The sequence below is a fragment of the Manis pentadactyla genome, chromosome 1, assembly GCF_030020395.1.
Source record: "Manis pentadactyla isolate mManPen7 chromosome 1, mManPen7.hap1, whole genome shotgun sequence".
Classification (NCBI taxonomy): domain Eukaryota; kingdom Metazoa; phylum Chordata; class Mammalia; order Pholidota; family Manidae; genus Manis; species Manis pentadactyla.
In genome coordinates, this window is record NC_080019.1 from 127,703,404 (window position 1) to 127,722,355 (window position 18,952).

Sequence of the window (18,952 nt, forward strand, 5' to 3'; positions counted from 1 at the left end):
TCTGAAAACTACAAGACACTCCTAAGAGAAATTAAAGAGGACACTAACAAATGGAAACTCATCCCATGCTCTTGTCTAGGAAGAATTAATATTGTCAAAATGGCCATTCTGCCTAAAGCAATCCACAGATTCAATGCAATGCCTATCAAAATACCAACAGCACTCTTCAATGAACTGGAACAAATAGTTCTAAAATTCATATGGAAACACCAAAGACCCTGAATATTCAAAGCAATCCTGAGAAGGAAGAATAAAGCACGGAGAATTACGCTCCCTGACTTCAAGCTCTACTACAAAGCCACAGTAATCAAGACAATTTGGTACTGGCACAAAAATAGACCCACAGACTAGTGGAACAGAATAGAGACTCCAGACATTAACCCAAACATATATGGTCAATTAATATATGATAAAGGAGCTATGGACATACAATGGGGAAGTGACAGCGTCTTCAACAGCTGACGTTGGCAAAAGTGGACAGCTACATGTAAGTGAATGAAACTGGATCACTGTCTAATCCCATACAGAAAAGTAAATTCAAAATGGATCAAAGACCTGAATGTAAGTCATGAAAACATAAAACTCTTAGAAAAAAACATAGGCAAAAATCTCTTGGACATAAACATGAGCGACTTCTTCATGAACATATCTCCCCTGGCAAGGGAAACAAAAGCAAAAATGAACAAGTGGGACTATATCAAGCTGAAAAGCTTCTGTACAGTAAAGGACACCACCAATAGAACAAAAAGCCATCCTACAGTATGGGAGAATATATTCATAAATGACAGATCCGATAAAGGGTTGACATCCAAAATATATAAAGAGCTCACACACCTCAACAAACAAAAAGCAAATAATCCAATTAAAAAATGGGCACAGGAGCTGAACAGACACTTCTCCAAAGAAGAAATTCAGATGGCCAACAGACACATGAAAAGATGCTCCACATTGCTAGTTATCAGAGAAATGCAAATTAAAACCATAATGAGATATCACCTCACACCAGTAAGGATCGCCATCATCGAAAACACAAACAACAACAAATGTTGGTGAGGTTGTGGAGAAAGGGGAACCTTCCTACACTGCTGGTGGGAATGTAAAGTAGTTCAACCATTGTGGAAAGCAGTATGAGATTCCTCAAAAAACTGAAAATATAAATAACATTTGACCCAGGAATTCCACTTCTAGGAATTTACCGTAAGGATCCAGCAGCCCAGTTTGAAAAAAAACATATGCACCCCTATGTTTATGGCAGCACTATTTACAGTAGCCCAGAAATGGAAGCAACCTAAGTGTCTATCATTAGATGAGTGGATAAAGAACATGTGCTACATATATACAATGGAATATTATTTAGCCATAGGAAGAAGAAAAATCCTATCATTTGCAACAACATGGATGGATCTAGAGGGTATCATGCTCAGTGAAATAAGCCAGCTGGAGAAAGACAAGTACCAAATGATTTCACTCATCTGGAGTATAACAACAAAGAAAAAACTGAAGGAACAAACAGCAGCAGGCTCACAGAATCCAAGAATGGACTAACAGTTACCAAAGGGAAAGAGACTGGATAGAATTGGTGGGAAGGGAGGGATAAGGGGGAAAAGGGGGCATTACAATTAGCACACATAATGTAAGGGGTTGGGGACATGGGGAAGGCAGTATATACAGAGAAGAGAAGTAATGATTTTATAGCATCTTACTGTGCTGATGGACAGTGATTGTAATGGGGTATGTGCGGGTGAGTTGATTATAGGGGGAGTTTAGTAACCATAATGTTGTTCAAGTAATTGTACATTAATGATTATCAAAATAAAAAAAAATAGGTTCTAGGTATTACCTTTTACTTACCCAGTGCTTTTTATTCATCCCATAGGTGAGCTTCCCAGTATCACAAAATTCAGTAAAGGTCTGTAAAGGCCTTTCCTTAATAGGAAGGGAAATTTAATTTAGGATTCTGGCTGACCTCTCTCTCACTTGTGGGAAAATGGGAAAATCAGATGTAATTTGTATTGTCTCTATTGAAATCACCTATAACTCATGCTCTGTATGTAGAAACAAAAGCACTAATATTTTTGTCCCCCCAGGTTATGTGCTTCACTTCAGGGTTATGGCATCAATGTGTTCTGCCTTTTCTTTTCTTGGTTCTTACTCACCCATGGTTTTTACTTACTATCACTTCATTGAATTTTATAAATGTGATGTTGGAATCATAGTAGTGATTTAAGTGCAGGCACCTGTCTTCAGGCACGGCACATTTATTTCACTAAATGAAAAACGAACTTTTAACAGACCATCTTTATGGTTTAAAATGCAAAAACCTGAAATTTTGCACCGTATTGGGTCCTTAACAAAGTTACTCATTTTCACTTTATTATGTTTTAAATGGTCATGATTTACTTTTGCATTATTTTGGGCCTTCTTAGAACTCATTCATTCTCATCATCTGTTTCTCGCCCAGAATTCTACATGTCATATAATTGCCTAAAGCCAGATCTGATGCATTGGTATCATCAATTCTCTGGGCACTTGGTAACACTCATTGTTCTTGTTTCCTTCTTTTTGATTTGCTTTATTTAATTTTACTCAAAATTACCTGGTTAAATTTTGCCTGATCATGTATTTCAAATTTCTTAAGATGTTAAGTGTGTTACAATGGAAGGAGTCCCATGGCCAAATATGTTTGGAAGACCGTGCTGTAAAAAAAAGTTTAACTGGCTTTATTATTACAGGATTTTCTCAGAGCATATCCCTCTTGAAGGATCCATCTCCATATGTGTTTGACAACAGAATCACACCCTCCATCTTCTCCTCCTCCCAGTGGAATAATTATTAACATGTCTTGGAAACTGTTTTAGAGGCCACTGATAGGAACTAAGTGAGGCATATATTAATAAGTTGAAGAACATGCCTTAAAATCTACCAGGCCATTTTGAGTATATATTACTTAGTAGTGATATATTTAGTAACTTATTAGTATGAGCTCGTACAAACAACAACAAAAATTTATTTAAAGGAAACTGTCTATTAAGTGAATTTAATACTTTGGCTTAACAAACCAAAACTTAACATTTTGGAATTTATTACAGCTCTTTCACCCTGTTTGGAATTGTGATTCTCTGATGGTAAACTGTTGGAGTGGGTTTCATGAATCTTATATTAGACATTTTGAAAGAGCTAAAATTGCCATTTAAACCTGCATGAATTAAAATATCTTAGATGGTTTAAAAATACGTTGTAGACTTGATGAGTCAGATCTCCCACTCAGCTTGCAGGTTGTGGCTGGGAATGGTGACACATAAGTTGCAGTGTCACTAGTTTGTGTGTTTTAGGAATAGCTTGGCAGGCAGACATCTTGCAGATAAATGAGGAAAGATGGTTGCTTTCAAGTAGCATAAGACATCCTTTAAACTAGTATGTTATATCTAGTTGTATGTTTTCTTTAGAGCAGAAAATCCTCCCAGGATTTCTGAATAAACAGCAGACATCTTTGTGGGGATAGCTCTCAGGAGATTTCAAGTGCTCTGTACTCTTTAGTTCAGTTTCTAGATGTCCCAGGAATTTTCTCGTATTGGAATTCCTTTTCTTTCTTCCTGCTAGATAAAAGCTGAGTCAGTATGGCTAGCTCTTTTTAAAACAAATTACTCCATTTTATGTATATTATTGAATTATAATCTTCATTATAACCTGCGAAGTAGGGTATTATATCCATTTTAGAAAGAAAGGAAATCGAGAGTTAAAATTAAGAGATTCCCCCCCAGCAGCTGGTAAATGCTAGACAGAGAGTGTGACCTTTCCCTTTTGATTCGGACAGTCATACGGCACCTTCCGGTGTGGGTTTTCTCAGCGGGTGGTCCCACCCATGAGGTCCCTAGAACTATAGACAGAGGTGGATTAGGCCAGCTTCATAGTTGCAGGTATAGGACATCAAAAAGTTTCTGTAAGCAATTTTTTGTAGTGCTGTCTTTTTATAGGGCTTTTGATTGATCTAACCTGTTAGCATATCCTTGTTATTCCAGTAGAGTTAGTAAATTATTCAAAGGGGTTCCAGTGGTTTAGTCCTCTCTTCCTTTGCCTAAGTCATTCATTATGAAACAATTGGCTAAAATCAGAAAGTCTTCACCTGTGGAGAGAAGAGCTGCCTGTATTCTTTGGTCTTAGAACCCTAGTTACGAGTGTATGATCCTGCTCTCTGATAAATGTTGCTCAGAACCAGTTACGGCTCCTTTTGTGTGTGTGTGTGTAGATTGGATCACTAACCCTGAAGACTTCTTAGGTGAATTACTGTTACTGACCTGGAGAGTTAATACAATGACATTATTTTTTATTACTACATACAAAATGATTACAGGCCAATGTGATTTGGGGGTAGCCTCCATGATAACTTCTGATATCCCAAGTACCTTTTAAAATACATATATATATATATTGCATCTGTGGAAGGCAAACTGTATTTTGTAGAATTTATATAGGTAGCCTTCTCACTGAATGTCAGTTGGATTAATTATTTCTGTGTGTTCTGGGAGGAAATCTTTTTGGGTCAACCAGTACTTGAGTGCCAATGTTCTGAGTATTATCCTAGGAATGTACAGGGTAAATAAAGAAATATATAAATAAAACATAACTCTTTTGCCCTAACAAAAAACTTAGGGCAGGGTTTTCAGCCTAGGCACTGCTGACATTTGGGGCCAGCTAATTCTGAATTGCAGGGAGGCTGGGGGGCTGTCCTGGGCCTTGTGGGGTATTTGGTGACAGCCCTTGTCTCTGTCTACTAAGGGCACCACCCAAGTTGTGACAATTACCTTTCCCAAGAACTCTGAGCCTCTGCCTAGAAACAATTCATGAACTCAAAAGTCAAGGTGGTTTACGATCCATGTGGTTTATCAGGCTTTCCCCACTGGAGAACTACTGCATAACTGAGCAACATGGACGAAACCAGTGCCAAGTTAAAGCAACTCTTTATACTAAAGATTGGCTGTTCTTACAAATGAAAGAGTGCATGCAAATATTTGAGAATTTGCCTTCACTAGGCCAGAGTAGGTTAGTGTTAGGTGTACGCTCACGTCATGCCTGTAAATACATCTTTAAGCAAATAGGAAAAGCTACTTCCGTTTAGTTACTTAAAATTTTTTAAAAATATTACTTATACATGTAAAATATTACATAAAATATTACTTCAAATTATATACCATGAGCAACTGAAGTAAGGTAGAAAGCCTGAATCTTCATGTGGAGTGTGTGTGTGTGTGTTTACCTCTGTGTAGTTCTCTTGTTTTATTTCAACAAATGTGTTTAAAAAGTTTGGTTTACGTAAATACTCCATGGTTAGATCTCTTGGTAAAACCCAAATCTTCTCAGCCCAGTGCAATGCCTCTGTTCCACAAGGGCAAGATACAGAGTATATTGCATGTTCTTTCTCTATTTTAGGACTTACTTCCCCTGTAGACTTGGTTCAGGAATGGATTACTAATGCCAAATTCCAGATTATTCTTTCCCCCGGTTACATAGACACAATGTACATGACAGAACAGCAGCCCTGAACTGTTCCGTGAAACATCTGCTAGTTTTGAAAATTAAAATAATTTCCCATCACTCAAGACAATGAAATGTAGATGGATTGACCTACCATATTGACCGTGAGAACTCCTGGTGTGATGTGGGGCACACAGCAATAGTGACAGAATAGGATGTTTCCTAATAAGTCAGGGAAGTGGTGACTTGGTGTGACTATTTTCTTCCTTCTACCCCACTGGGATGAATTCAGATCCTCAGATATAGCTGAGAAGGTACTACAAATTTGTTTCCCTCCACCACCACACCACCCCTTACAAGCCCCAGAACCTTCACCTCTACTTCCATTTTCTGCCTTCCTTGCATTGTTCTACTTCTGGTGCTTAACATCTGTGGACCTGGCTCTGCACGTTTCCCCTTTCCCTACAACCCAGGGCCAATTTCTCCATTATGCACTGTAGGCACAGTGCCTTGGGTCTCTAATAAATTTAGGAGCCCATGACAATGTTGCAGTATTAATTTGTTTTAAAATCAGAAGAAGAAAGTGACTATAATAGTGAACATATACTAATGAACCCAGCCTGAATTACAGTCATCTTCACATCAGCACAACCCTAGAGTACATTTAATTGTTTTAGAGAAGAAGGGGCCCAGGAAGCATGTCATGTGCCCTTGCATCCCCCTCAGACCAGATGGGGTGCTGCTTTTGCTCTCTTCAAAATGTGGCTATTGTTCCCATGGCTTAGGACACTTATTACAAATTCAGGGTCATTCACACCTTACCTGTCCTGCCTTTGACACATCTTGTCCCCACACACACCCTATGTACATTTTCTGCTCCAGTCTTTGGTTTGCCTACCCTGTGCAAACTCCATCCACTTCTTCCTCCAATCAATCCCATCACTCCTTTATCACTTCAGCCCCTCGGCCCCTTTTATTAGTGAGTGGGTCCTCCTTGTTTTTGTCTCTACCATTGTATATCCGTCAAAGTCAGGTATGTTTGGGTCACCCCTCTGCCCCCAGCCTTGAATGTGTTTAGTACCTGGGAAATGTTTATCTTCATATAAGGCAGCAAGCCAAAACTTTCCTGAAACTTACCAGGAATCAAACTACTCTGAAACCTTGTCTGTTTGAAGTGGAAGGACAAGGGTTTGATAACCATCAGCATTAGCTGTTTGGCTTAGCTTCTGTCTGTCTGATAGTATTTTCGGTGTATTTTTTTACATTAGGCTTCACTTTAGGTGTTAAGTTACACTGAAATCCCTGAGAATCAGTTTTATGCTGAGGGCTTTCAGTGGCAGGAATTTTTTAAATAGTTGATTGGATGTTTTATTAAAGGATTCTGGCTGCCCACATTATTTGTGCAGTTCTTGGAGTCTAGTAAGATAATCTGACTTTTTTTTTTAATGCGGCCTAAATTGCAAAGTGGTGCTCCTCTCAGGAATGTGTTATCAGAGGCCAGAAGTTAACACTGAAGGGTTTTTGAGCCACATAGATCATAAGCCACCTTGCTTTCTGTAACTTGTTGTTCATTTCTAAGAAAAGCCTGAGATCTTTGAGTAACTTGGACTGTACCTGCTACTTGGGATTTGGTAAAGACGGGGGTGTAGGTGCTGGATTTTCTTTCCTCCACATTAGAATTACTCTCCTGGTCCCACAATAAAAAAATCTGACAGGTATCTAAGTTTATTTCATATTGTTCCACACCTTTGTCAATAATTATATTTTCTATATTCCAGTTCATTATTTTTTTTTCATGCCAGGCATTTCTTAATGCTTCTGTAAATATTTATTGAGTTCTTATATGTGGTGAGGAGAGAAAGAGAGAGAGGGGACGGGGGGGCAAATAGTAAAGAGCAAGAAGGATCTCAGGTAGACAGTGAAATTCAAATGATCCCTGTCTTAGGACAGTTTGACTTAGGATTTCGAATTCGGGTTTCAACTTTGGATGCTACAAGAGTCACTGAGGATGCTATGAGAGTGACAGCATTCCAGAAGAAACACTACTTCAGTTGGTGATCTTTTCCCAGGCCAGTGATACGTGACACGGTCCTCCCTTGTGATGCTGGGCAGCGGCAGCGAGGGTAAACAACCAACACTCTTAATAACCATTCTGTTTTTCACTTTTAGCACAGTACTTAATAAATTACGTGAGCTATTCAATACTTTATTATAAAATAGACTTTATGTTAGATGATTTTTCCCAGTAGTAGCTAACGGAAGTGTTCTGAGCAAGGCTAAGATGATGTTTGGTAGGTTGGGTGTATTAAATGAATTTTTTATATATGGTATTTTCAACTTACGGGTTTATTGGAACATAAACCTATTATAAGTAAAGGAAGATCTGTAACTTTCATCGTGTTTGTATTTACATTACAAATAAAGGACTAGGAATCCTGTTCAAACATTTCAAGTGTTTACTCTGTTTTCTTTGACTCTAATAGATAAAACTTGGATGATTATTTAGAGGTGGTACTACTAACTGCATTTTGTGTAGTTTTTTTTTACCATTGTTACTTTCAAATTTCCTTTACTTAGATCATGTCTGTGCCCATAAATAGCCAGTTGGGTTCTATTCTCACCTAGAGATAAAGAAGCTCAGATTCTGATGTTATGTCACTGAAACTGTATTAGAAGTATACGTATCCCTCGAACCACATGGGTTTGAACTGCACAGATCCCTTTACAAGTGGATTTTTTTCAGCAAAAACTGTGCAGTCCGGTAAATGTATTTCTCTTCTTTATGATTTTCTTAATAGCATTTTCTTTTCTGTAGTTTACTATTAGAGTGTGGTATTTAATACATAAACATACAAAATATGTGTTAATTGACTATTTATGCTCTCAGTAAAGCTTTCAGTCAACAGTTGGCTATTAGTAGTTAAGTTCTAGGAGAGTAAAAAATTATATGTGAATTCTTGACTGACTGCAGAGGGGTCAGCACCCCTAACTCCTCCATTGTTAAAGAGTCAACTGTAAGTGAAAAAATAAGGCTCCCCAGTATGTATTTTGGCTTCTGATTTTCTGTTGTTTTTGCAACATTTTTATGTAGCTAAATAAAATAGAAATAAAGTCTTCACTGTTACCTCCCTTCAGAATTATTTTCTCCTAGTATTGTCATCCCCAATAGTTATGCCAATGGAAAAGCAATTTGAACAATTCTTACTGTGAACCTTGGGGCTTCAGAAAATGAAAGCTTCTTTGAGTAATGCCTTGGTGCTTAACTTACGGAGGATAATCTGCCTGTGCTTATCAAGCAAATAGCCTGAAACTTGATCCTTGAGTGCTCTTCACCATTATAACCCTGGAGGAAAAGACCCAATCTTGCTTACACTAAATTTGGTAAGTTAACAGAATACAATTTCAGCAATGAGCAGGAATGCTGTTTGAAAGTTATTGTAGATTTTTCACATCAACTTAATATTCTCTGTGAATTTATGTTTGCAGAGTTTTTTCCTAAACCATAAGTCCTAGTAATAAAAACACAATAGTATGAGTGTAATAAGCAGATGGAAAAGAGAGATGATAAGTAAATATTAAGCACCTCTAAGAGGAACTAAACCAAAGTGTATGATGTAATATCTTTTCTGCTTATAAAAATAAGGTACTTAATGTTCTTTACCTGAAATAATTCTGTAAGTATTCTAAAAATTGAAAGGTAAAGTTCTAAAACCATGAATCCTTTGATACCACAGCACATATAGATAAGAGAACTTCTATCCCTTATAATGTGCTTACTTATAATCCTTCTTATTCCAACAAACGGTGTAGGTGGCTTACACTCTGTACGTAAATGTGAAAGTGTGTGCACATGTGTGTATGTATGAAGAGATCAAAACAGAAGTAAATGGGAAATACCTGAATTCTCTCTCTTCATTAGCTTTCACAGTAAATTCTTCTGTTCCCTCTTTGCCTTGCTGCTTTCCTGATCTCTAATGTGACTTGCCTTAAAGACATTTCAGAAGACTTTCCATAAAATTTGTTAATTATCATTCTTCCATGTATGATCTTCATACTGTTAATTGAAAATAACCCCACTAGTGACAAGGACCAGTTGGTATCATTCTATAAAATGCAAGCTCGTGGGCATACATGTAAGTGCCTTAAATTTGGCACTTAAAATGGCATGCCAGCCGACTCTCAAAGTATTCTGAGCTGCTCTGCCTCACGCTAGTAGGAAATGAGATGGAAATGACTTCAGAGAGTTTAGCAGAGATGGGTGCACCCTCATGCCCCTGAGAGCTGCTCTGAGATTGCAGTGTACATCAAAGGACAGTTTCAAACTTACTTTACATGGAAAATGAACATCTTTGCAAGGGCCTTCAGGCTTATTAGTATTTTCATATCATTTTAGTACCAGAAATTGTAAAGAATATTGAAGGATATGGATAGTCTAGAATGTACGAGGCCTAGATATGTGTACTGGTTCCCCCATTGCAGTCTACAACCGGAAATCCTATTAATCACTTCTCCCCCACTTTAGTGCTAATTGTGTCTTCACCTATGTTGGTTTTATAATGATCTGAAGTCCGAAACATGAAGAGGCTGTAAAGGAAGATAGGGATGAACTTTTGGGCCAACAGAGGATAGAGAGGTTTACCTTTTTCCCCCGTATTCAAGTAGTATAGGAAACTCGAAGGTGCGGATGTGTGACTGTGGCAGTACTATACGTTTGGATCAAATGATCAACTGACTCCATTTATAAACCACTTCCTTTTCTGGAAGCTCATTTTCCATTTTTTCTCCCACCTCCAGCTTGTTCAAAGACTTCTTACTCTCTTCTCTTCAGCTAATGATCCCTGGGGCTCTGTTTCTTCTGTGCTATATATACATTATGAGTAGGTCAACATTTCAGTGGATAAATGAAAAGAAATAAAGAAAAAAGTACCACTAAAAAACATTTAAATTTGCACTTACTTTTCCTTAAGCATGTTGGCATGAGTCTTATTTATGGTCTAGACAGTCCATCATATTGCTATAGATTAAAGTGCTTTGATGAAAGTCCATTTTGAGCTGTATCATTAGATAGTGATGAATACAATATTGCATAAATGATAAAGTGCATCTGCCAGGTGATGAGTGAAGTATCACAAATATGCCAACATCCAAAGTCTCATTAAGAAGTATAAGGAATGAACCTAGGAATAGTCATAACAGTTTAGGTTGCAAATTATGTAGGAATAGTATATTCCAAGGCAATAAAATAAATTATATCTAGAGCTCATAATTATTCCACATACTTGGCTATGTCTATGCACTAAACCCAGGTAAAACTGAGGCTTTAACTTTAGGATTTGCTTGTGCCACCTGGTTGAAATCTGATATGATCTCAGTGTGAAATATCAAACGATGAAAGTATTTGAGCCAACATTCCAGAACTCCATGCATTCCCATTTCTCACCCCACCCTCTTCTCTGCACACACATTTGCCTCCTGGAGAGGGCTGGGTTAGGGCTGTGTGTGGCAAGAGCCTCACTGTTGTGATCCATGGATTTCTACAAGCACACTGCTTGGTACATGTGATCTTAGTAGCATGAGTGTTGGGTGATGAAATTTGCATGTCTTTTGTGAAGAGAAGTGTAATTACAGTAAGATGGTGTTTTCACACAGCCACTTGTGAAATGTTAGCAGGAGCATGGTATATTTAATATCATTAGACTATTTTTATTAAAGTAGTTCCTTGTAAAAAACATACTGGGTGAAAAATATATATACTTTATTTTTAAAAAGCCCATGCATTATGAAAAATTAAGCCCACAAAATCAGTCAGATTTAAAAATAGCAGCAATTCACTGCTGTCTTCTTAGAAGCTTCAGTGCATGTATTTGGAACATCATCTTATTTGCTCCCACTGAGACCCTTCATTTCTTGCAGAGATGAAACTGAGGGTATGGCTTATATGCCATAGCTGAGCCATTTTCTTAGATGTGATCCCTACTTCATATAATACATGACCTTTCAAATATTTATCAGGTTCTAGATATAAAAGTGCTAGTCTATGCCAGCTGAACAAATTAATGTCTTCACCTCCCCAGAGTTTTTAAAGAAAGTGATATGTGTGCAATTAATGAAAGACAAATTATAGTATGTTGACATGAACATAATCTATTGTGTTGTGAGTTTTGTACTGGCTTATGTCAGACATTTAATCCAGTTGTCATTCAGCACATGGAAATTATCAGTGAGGTATTGTACAACATATTTTTGATACTTAGTCATCAAAATCTCATTCGAGACACTGAAGTTTCATGGAAAATTGAGTTCAGAAAATTTACAGTCAGAAAGATTTATTTACTCAAGTTCTAAACATGCTTAAAAGTTTTTCAGTAATAGGGCTGAGTAATTGGTTTTTAAACTTAAATGTACCTTAATTACAGTAAAATCAAATGGAAATTCAGTTCCTGAGTTGAACTAGTTAGTGCTCACTGTTGTTAGATTCAGAGCACTCAACAGGGTAGTCATTTTCTTGGAAGTTAGCGGAAGGAGCAGAGTTTTTAAGAATGCAGTAACAGAAGGGAAGAAAGGTATTTGAGGCTGGGTCGTAAGGCCCATAGGCTAACAGTAGGTAAAACAGAAAAGATTTTTGGGAGGCCAGTGCTTCCAAAGCTGTGCAGGTCTGAAATCCAGGTTCTGAGCTGGGAAATGCCCAGTTATGAGGGTTTCACAAAAATTTTATTTGAGCACAAGTTCCTACTGCTTTAGGATCTTTTGAAAACTGTTAACCTCATCTAACTTCCCACCCAACTAAGCAGCCTCTTCCAAACTCTGACAGATGGTTATCCATCCATTCAGGTGGCTCGTTGATGGCTCTTCATCTCATGATAATTCCTTTGCAACCTCTTTTTATATTTAGAGGCACTTCTTTTTCCATTAGATCTTATCATTCAGCCTTATTTTAAAGTTCTCTGATAAAATTTTGTTTGCTTTGTCAACCTTAAAAGTAAAACAGCCGGTCATTTTGCCAGCAAAATGGGTTTATTCAGAAAATAGCAGAAAATTGCAATATGGGACATGCAAGTTATGGCAAAGCATAGGCAAGTCTGGAGATCAAATAAAGGAATGTTACTTTATTGACAAAATGAAGAAGTTGTGAGGTGCTCCTCTGAATGACAGAGTCCATAGGAGGAGAGAGAGAGAGTTCAGGGCAGTGATAGCTTCTCATTGGTTGGATTGTGGTGTTCTCCTACTGGCTGTGCTTGTTGCTTGGCAAAGAGAAATTCTTCCTCCTCTGGCATACAAAGTAGGCTACTTCCTTTTCGGACCTGCAGCTGATGAGGAGTAGTAGGGAGTGAGAGCTCTCCTCTGGCCTCTCAGTTCCGTATTAAATGAGGTTTCCTTTATTTATTTTCTCACCTTCCAAGGTAAACTTTCTTTAATATCATAGTGTTTATTTTAAAATGTGAACACGTCATTCTGGATGTGATTTGATAGAGCAAGATATCCCATGCTCATCTGAGGCCCTGCATTTTAAGGCAGAAGAGTGCATTAGCTCTTTTTTCCTTCCACTTTCATTTCTTAAAACTTTTGGAACTTTTCCTTATGGAACTGTTACCCAGCTATACCTTTCCTGTCCTGTACTATTTCAAAGAATTGTTTCCAGCAAAATACAGGATCTTGTGTACACTCTAAAAATACAATTTGAAAAAGTTCCTACCTTCTGAAATAATCTTGAGCCCTGTTTCTATCATTTAGTGTTTTAGTTATTCCTAGGAAATACATGCTTGTATTAGTTCTTTTGCAACAATAATGCTGTAAAGACACAACTATCCCCAGAATTCAGTAGTAGCTTAAAATAATAATTATTATACCTCACAGGCCTGTGGGTCAGCTTGACCAGATTTATTATAAATAGTGAAACTTAAGAAATCAAATATATATATAGAGAGAGAATATCTCTTGTACCTAACAGAAAGGAGTAACAATTTAAATTTCTGCGTGGCATTATATGCTAAATGCTAATCTGCCTTAGCTGTCAGAGCTAGTGAAAGTCGTACTGGAAAATTGTTCGTTACCACCAAATTTGTTTACAGTAAATGCCATTCAAACCGGCATCTGTGAGGAGCCCAGTTTCCAAGTCCTCCAGCTTTTTTGCAACATGACTTAAACACATTAACTCTAGAATGAGATTTTAGCAATGCACTATTCTTTGAAATTTTACTCTGATTGCTACCAGTAAACTGTATGTGTGTTTGTGACTACCACCACCGCCACTGCATACAGTACAGGTAACTGTATAGTAGGTATACATACAGATATATATGTATGTAGGTATGTGCTTCTATTGAAAAATTAGAAAGTACAGATTAAGGTAACAGGTGATGAATGTGCATTAACAGTTGGATTGTGTGGGGGTCTGGGCCCCTCCTTTGCAGATTCAGTTGGCTGCTTCTGATTCAGGAGAAAGTTTTGTATTTACATTTAAGGGAAGATTCCTTAAAGAGAAAGCTATCAAAGATTACCAGATGTTAACATCTGGCAATTTAAATTTAAGAGATGCACATTAAACATTTAAACTGGATTTGCTTCTCTTTTTACTTGTTGTATAAATAATATGTTTAAAAGTAACAGAACAACAAATAGTACTACTGTAGGGGAAAAAGTTATTTGAAAATAATATTCAATATTAAAAAATATAAAATCTTGAGGACTAGTAGCAGGAATGCCAACTGACTTATAAAGAAAACCAAGCATGAGCCTTGGAGTAACAACCCTGATTAGACTAATAGGCAGGTTTTGAGCCTTTCTGATTATGTAAGTAGATGTGACAGTGACTTATCTTGATTCTTCTTAGAGTCAACAGAGATAATTAAAGAAGAGTCCTAAACATACGCTATAATTTTTGCTCTTAACCCTTTTCCTATCTCTGCGTTCACAAGTCAAGGCTGATGAGGTGTAACAATATTGAGATTGAGTCAAAATAGTACAAAAGTGAAACTGTATGTTTCTGAATGGCTGCTACATGAAACATACCAGTAGAACTTAACAAAGGCAGAATTAAATAAATGATGTCAAAATGATACTGAAAAGAATTTAACTCACTAATGCAAGAGCACATTAGACACAATTATACATAGTATAATATATATGATATATATGTATATGTGTATATGTACATGCATGTAGTTTAAATATAGAACATTTATTGTTTAGGACTAGATGAGCATTAATTGGAGCAAAAGCTATTTCGTAGGCAAATAGTTGGTTGCTATCTATGAGGCTCAATTTTTTTTAATTCCAGATTTTTTTTTTTAAGTATCAATATACAATCTTATACTGTTTTCAAGTATATGACATAGTGGTTCAACAGTTACCCATATTATTAAACCTTCACCCCCACTAATGCAGTTACTCTCTGTCAACATAGGAAGATGTTAGAGAATTTTTGGCTGTATTCTCCATGCTGTACTATCATCCCTGTGACCGACTTAAAAAATTCCCCATTTATATTGGTTCTAGGCAGTAGGCATCACCCTTGGGCCTGCCTAAAATTCATGGTTTAAAAGTTGGTGATTAATTTTGTGGGTGTTTCTGTTGAGAGAACTCTTGATTTTTGCCTGGGCACTGGCGGCAAGACTTAACTTAGTGGCCCTGTTATGAGATGGAAGGAGTTGGGGGTCAACTTTAGAATATCTATCTTTCGAGCAGAAAGAAAAGCTTGATATTCTTAAATGACAAAACTGAATTTAGTAACAAGTTGGATGCCCCTTCTTCGAAGGAAAACAATCGCTTTTGAATTGAAAGGCATTCTTCCTGGGATTTTGGGCAAGAACAAGTTTTGAAGAGGCAGTACAAACAGCCTGATTGGCTAAGAGGTGGGAGAGTTCCTATTTAAAGCCAGCAGGTCCTGTAGTTCCAGGTGAGCTAGCTACCACCAAGTTGGAGGGTTCTGACTGGTGTATGTTAGGCTTGCTTGCCGGTTATTTACTTCAGTGCAGGCTGATTTGGGTTTAGATTTGTGATGTGAGCCTAGCCACCGGGGCACCCTCCTTTGTGGGTCCCAGTATAAGAATGAATTTTGTCACTATCCGCAAAGACCATGTCTTCACCATGGAGTGATAGCTTGTCATCTGAAGCCCCAAGGTCAATAGTGCTTCACGAAGAATGTAAACTTTCAAGGAATTAAATATGTGGATTAGTTCTCTGAAAGGAATCTTTTCTCTCTTCACCCACTTACGTGCCAAATCATTTTTAGCCTGAAACTTGAACTCCGAAATAACTGTTCAGCCAATAATGGATGTGATGAACATTACCTCTCCATGCAGGTAATTTGAACCTGTGTACAGTTTCTGTAATCACATTCCATTTCTCTGAATGCTTTGACTAGCTTTTCCATTCTTTCTCTCCACAAATAAATACATGCATACACAGGGGCAAAACCTTGGAAAATTGCAATTTTCCATTTTAATTTGAGATTCAGCCTGGTCACATCAGCAAAACCCTTAGCTGAGTAGGTCCAACCACTTTTTCTGCCTTTTCGTAATTATGTGGCCTTGGGCAAATCCTTATCAGGGCTTTTTCCTTCTCCTTAGACTTGGGACGGATGATGTCACAGATTCTTCCACTTCTGTGATTCTTAATTTTAACATCAGTTCTCTGTCAAAGATAAAATGGGCTATTGCAGATGTTCGGGTTCTGCTTACGATTTTTTTGGCATTTAAAGGAAAATATTACAGAGAGTCCTTTCCTTTGAAGAATGAAGGTTGGTTTATGTTAAGCATTAATGTACTTTTTTCACTCTCAAATCTTCTAGATCGTGACTATAGAGAACAGTTAATTACATTGAAAATGGAAAATCTGAATGTCTTAAGAGTAATTTTTAAAGCATTTTTGTAGGGTATAATTGAATTATGCCCAGTTAATGGAAAACTACTTATGTGAGGAAGCCACAGATGTGATAGAAATAGTATCAATGTGTGCTTTTAAAAAGATATTTACTGAACAAGAATCTGACCTTGAGAAATTGTGAATTACGTAGTGAGGCCAGCTATTCAGAGCAGGGAGAAGACTGTTCAAATGAGGAAACCATATGCTTTTCATCAGCTAGGAACCTTAAAATTACATGAATCTACGGATGCAACTAAGCTATGGATCTGTGCCCTCTCCTTACCAAGCAAGACTTCAGCCAATGAAACAGAGAGTTCCTTGTTCTCTTTCCCTTTCAGTTGGGGCTGTGGGGGAGGAGAGGGATTGCTGTCAAGCCTGCTGTATAAGGAATTTTGATCTTGATGATAATAAAAAGAGAGACTTTTGGGGGAAAGGGAACAACACCCTGTTCAACAGACACCAGCCAAACTTGTTTGAGAGTCTGGTTTTGCACTTGTAAATTGCCTCATTTCTAGGTGTTGGTTTCTAGGTTCGCCTCTGCAGATCGGCCCAGAATAGAGGTATGCATTTCTATTTGTTTGTTTTAACTTCGCCTTAAGCCCTTTTAAAGCCATTTTGTGGCTAACTTACTATGGAAAGTCCATTTTCACTTTGATACTCTATTTATGTATTATGGCTCTAAAATATTTTTCTGGTAGCAAAGGATTGTTTTTAACACATTTGCATCATTTTTAGGTGTAATAGTTAGGTCTTGTGGCTCAGAGCATTCTGGAAATAGCCAACTGTTTTGAGGCAGTGTGTGGATGCTCCATTGTTTTAGCCAGTTACTGTGTTCATTGTCGCTGAACAGTTTTCCCATGGGAAAGCATCTCTGGTCTTACGACATCAGTGGAAAGTCATTCAGTTTACAAACATTATTTTCATCTTCAGCCTCTTCAGAAATGCATGGACCAGGAATGGCCAGTTAAACCAGGGTTCTAATCACTTAGGTGTTGTCTTGGATTTCTGCAAAGGTACCTTAAGTTACCTTAGATAGTGTTAAGATGAAAACTAAGTAAAATGTAGTATTTAAATGGTTATATTTCTTATCTTCTGAAGCTTTTGTATTTCTTTTCTATTAAGAAGAGAAATTTTTTTAAAAAGTCAAAAAATTACCTTTACGATGGCTTTGACAGAGTATGCATTTTTACTGACAGCAAAGAACTTACTCTAGGACCCAAAGATTTCAGTTTTAAGAGTTTCCATATTAATAGGTCCCAAATGTATGTATGATTAATAGGTCCTGTGTATGTATGATTTAATAAGCCATTTCTTTGAGTCTTCATTCAGAAAAAGGGATTTCAGTAAACCTGTTGGTCCCTTGTAATGTCAAACACATAGGCAGCCATATTTATAACTTCTAGTATAATTTGCCCTACTGATTGAGGAATCAAAATTTGAGCAATTAATCTCTAGTCTAAGAAAATGGGACATGTTAATGATCATGATTCTCTATACAAGTTTTTTAAAGTTAACATTAGGTCTCATCTGGTGGAAAATCTAAAAGGAAATGAAGCATAGTTTTTCAGGTCTTAACTCCCATTGTTAAAAGGAAGAGATCATGAGGCAGTCAAGGATGTTTTCCAGTAATATGATAGGACCATAATCAATTCATTTGAAGAGGTGAGAAAGATTGCCACCATTTGGTAGTCAGCATATACAAACATACAAACAGATGGTTTCAAAAACTAAGGTCAAGAAGAATGGAAGAAATAAAAAGAAGGTAGGAACAAATGAAGAAGCATTTATTTGATGTGTTCGTCAGGTAGGGTGACCAGTTTGCCAGGGTCCTTGCTGGTTTTAGCACTAAAAGCCTCACATCTAGAGAACCCCTTAGTCCCAGGCAAAGTGGGATGGTTATGCATCCTTTTGTCCGGGCACGTACTTGGCTTCATTTACTGCTCTGTCCCCAAAACTACCTCACTGCCCACCATGTGTTACATACACAAATTTACTGAATGAAGAAAGAAGTGTTTGTTGCTGTCCTTTATTGTTATTATATTATATTGGAGTTTCCTCTACAGCCAGGAGCTGAAAGAATGAGATCATGAAGACCTTTTAAAGGAGATAAAAGAGAAGCAATGGCCTAATCTTCAGGGAATTTAGGCTGTGGAATTGAAGGATTATGAGTTGGTAATAGGATAATCAGAGAAGGAGACCAAGTTCACTGCAACAGAAGCCAAGGGAAAAGACTTCCAAGGAAGAATCCCTGTATGGCAAAGAGGTTGAAAAGTGACAGGTACTGAAGCAAAAACCTTTTTGGTTCCTCAAGATGTCATATGTAACCTTTGACAAAGCACTTTTAAGTCGAGTGGTGGGAATATAGATGAGATTATAGGGACCTTTAGATGCAGGTGAGAAGGTGGTAACATGAATGTTTAAATCACCCCTAATATAATTTGTTGGAAGAAATGCAGAGAAAATTCTGGTGCAGGGATAGGCACACCTGGCCTACTGCCTGTTTTGTAAATAAAATTCAGTAGTAAATCAGCCACACCCGTTTTGCATACTGTCTGAGGCTCTTTGCATTTCAGTAACCAGTTGAGTAGTCACAGCAGAAACTGTATGGCTCTCAAAA

At 37.4% G+C, this 18,952-nt stretch overlaps 1 protein-coding gene across 7 annotated transcripts in view; it reads left to right on the forward strand.

Annotated features, from left to right (window-relative positions):
- The window catches only part of APP (amyloid beta precursor protein), a 260,328-nt gene that overhangs the window by 37,537 nt on the left and 203,839 nt on the right, over positions 1–18,952 (forward strand). The window lies entirely within an intron of this gene.